Source organism: Mya arenaria, chromosome 5, assembly GCF_026914265.1.
Source record: "Mya arenaria isolate MELC-2E11 chromosome 5, ASM2691426v1".
Taxonomy (NCBI): domain Eukaryota; kingdom Metazoa; phylum Mollusca; class Bivalvia; order Myida; family Myidae; genus Mya; species Mya arenaria.
Genome location: NC_069126.1, coordinates 74,798,758 through 74,802,425, shown reverse-complemented (window position 1 = coordinate 74,802,425; position 3,668 = coordinate 74,798,758).

Genomic DNA, 3,668 nt, shown 5'->3' with positions numbered 1-3,668 from the left:
TCGCATTTAGTGTCAGTGTAAAAAAACGTTGCGAATGTTATGAATATAGCGAATGTCATTCATACATATTACACATTGTCGCATTTAAAGATATTTTTACACTGGTTTAATGCAGTATTACTCAGCTCACATAATCGTGAATATAAAGCGTATTTATTGACTGATTGTTTACCGTCGACATAATATTTTTATTAAGACAAACTACAATCTTAAAACGTTTGTTTGAAGTGACACAATCGACCTATTTATATGCCCAACACTTGTTCTTTTTTAATGGACTTGCTTTTAGTCCAGAAAAGGAGAATGATCCATGCACGCTAGGCAATAATCAGTTTTTATGTCACATAGCCTGCGGTAAAGTATACAAATAACTGACATCAAGCGATTATGGCATTGTTATATTCTTGAAAATCATGAAAACAGTGTACTTTTCAATACTAATTGCAGTTCTTGGAATCCGTGGATATAATGTTTTAACATCGTAAACTATTTTCTAATTGCAAAGTCTACATACCTGCAACTAAATCGGATACATTTTATAAATAAATTGTTTCAATGAACCTTTCCTTGTCTCGTTTTATCGTTCACGTTTTTCAGAGGTCTTAAAAATGAAACAAATCACTGAAAAAAAGCATTGACCGAGGACCATTACTAAAGGAATCCGAGCTCTCTGATTAATATTAATATTTAATTTTGACACAAATTATTTCAATATAACTTTTGTATCATATTTGCTTACTTGTTAATAAAGTGATCAAATGTAAATTAAACATAACGTTGTATAGCGTTTTTAATTGCTCTTTATTTCAACGTACGTTGATAATTCATTTGTGTTATGTTTAAAGCACTGACACCTTATTAAAAATATTTTATGTTAATTTTTGCCATTCATTTTTATTATTCTTCCTACAAAATCATAATTCAAATGATACCCTAATCAAATGCAGTCAACAGACATCCAAATTTTCTACATTTGTCGGTCGGAATCCCTAAAGCGATGACATAGGTGTTAACGGTGGTGCTCCTTTCATTAATATAAACATTTGTTTTTTAAGATGCACTCTTACTCCCAAATAAGATTTACCACAATTAATAAAATTGTTTTAATATTCCCAAAAGGATTAATAAATGTCGGAACAATGGTTCTTATGAAGGACATCGATTTCAATTTAAAAGAAAATAGTGTAATACACAGTATTTCTACTGCATGAGACTATAGTAGATCACAGTAATTCTTTTAGCATTCACCAATCATTTAATATGTTTGCGCTTTCTGCTATTATATTCACGGTTACAATCTTGTTATCAGATATCGATATTTTCCATACATGCATTATTTAGTAAGTAGTTTAAGGTTTATCACTCAACATATATATTGGTTATACATGTGTATGTATTGATTGTCGAATAAGAGTGTCACTTTAATGAATCCAACCGAATATGATGTTTCCAGACTTTGGATGCATGTTTTGCTTGCTTCATTACAGAATATTTGCAATATGAAAAGACATATAAAATTAAATTTCCGTACTTGCCTTAATCATAAAACATGTCCTTGTATTATAAATGAAATATCTACCACTCAATGAAACTTTAAAGAGTAATGCCGGGTTGCTCAGGTAGTACCTCTTAAGCGCGGCTTATATGCTAAATAGAAGTTCCAAAGCGATAACCGTATCATCAACTTTACTTTCTTCGGGTTACACAGATTACAATTCAAACTAGTTTATCGAATATGGCTACACACGGAGATCATACTTGAATAACTTCATTGAACAATAACGGTCAAAAAAAGGGGAAATAATGCCTAGTTGCTCAACTCGTACCTCATAAGCGCGATTTATAGGGGTAATCGGAGTTAAGCTATAACATTAGTATAAACACCACTTTCCTCGGGTTGTACAGATTGAAATTTAAAACAGTTATGGCTATGTGGCTTATGAAAATAATGCATGTTTCTTACTAAACTTTATCAATGAGTTTCATATATTATAACCCCAATATAATTTTATCATAAATTTATTTTTTACTATTACATATATCTATGTGAAGGTGCAATGGATTCAAACAAAATAAGTTCAAAATAGTAATAAAAGCAGTATTATTTTCATTTAAATAAATTTTAATGTTTAGAGCTATCAAAAGATGTGCTTTTTGTTTTGTTATATAACTAAACATTCTATAGGTATGACTTAAATACTAAAGGGACTGTACACCAGATTGGCACCAAAGAAGTTTTTTTCTGGAACGAATCTTAGGACAATTATTTAATAAAAATGTTTTACTATTTGATATCATAATTGTCAAAAATACCAAACTGTAAAATAAAATTGAGTCGGAGGCCGGGTTCGAACCGGTGTCGCCAAAATTGCAGTCTATGGCCAGTGTTGTATCAACTGTGCTACGAAGGCTTACCGTAAACGTTTGGAATATTTAAGCTATATAGCTAACTTGGTAATATCACGTGATAACATCGACTAGCCAATCACACATAAGAAATGAATTCTACTAGGCAGACAAACCTAGTAGGTGACAATATCCCGTCCGTGAAAGTTGTGCGATATTTGGGCGCTTACCTTGACCAGTTTCTAAATTTTAAAGAACATATTCGAATTAAGTGTAAAAGTGCTATGTTTAACTATCTGAGGATTAAAAGTATCCGTAAATATCTGACCGTAGACGCTACCAAAATTCTTGTTTTGTCGCTTATCATCTCCCATCTCGATTATTGTAATGCATTACTTTACGGAATAGCCGATTGCGATTTATATAAATTGCAGCGTATACAAAATATGTGTGCGAAACTAGTTCTTCAGCGTGGAAAATATGACAGTGCTAAAGACGCGTTATTCGAGCTCAATTGGCTGCCAGTTAAAGCACGAATTCAATTTAAGATACTGTGTTTAATGTTTAATTGTTCAACCGGAAATGCCCCATCATATCTCACGGAACTATTGACCGTAAAAATGCATCGACGTGCCGGTTTGAGATCCTCTGCTACGTCAGAACTTATTTACGATGTCCCATTTAATAGGCGAAAATCATTCTCTGACCGGGGTTTCGCTACAGCAGGCCCAGTTCTTTGGAATAAACTGCCTGTACACGTCAAGAACTCGTCTTCCATAGAACAGTTCAAAAAGAATCTTAAAACTCACTTCTTTAGAGATTTTTATGCATTTTTCTAGTCATTGTTCATACTGTGGTTTTAATAGAAGATAGACGGATTGGACTTATCCGTGTTTCTGTTATTTGTGTTCTGTGATATTTATATGAATTATTAGAATCCTGATTTATTTTTTATTGTAATATATTGTAATTTAAAGTGTTTAAAGTCTTAAGTTGAGTGTACTTTTATCATCTTAATCAAGCTCATGTATAATTTATTTTTATTTTTATTAATATAATTCAGCTGATTCGAGCCTCTGTTATTCGTGGCATCGATGTATAAATTTATTTTAGTCACAACGATCCATTTTTTAAAGCAGGTTATTTAAATTTTTAGAAGTAGTATGTATCGTGAATTGTTAATATTTTAATAATTCTCTTATTGTTTTATAGTTTTGCTACCTACGTTTGACATGTTTTATATGGTATATGTCTCAGTGTTTGATTTTGTTCTATAATTTGTGATTCTTATATTTGGTATTGTGTGTACAACGCCATTGAAT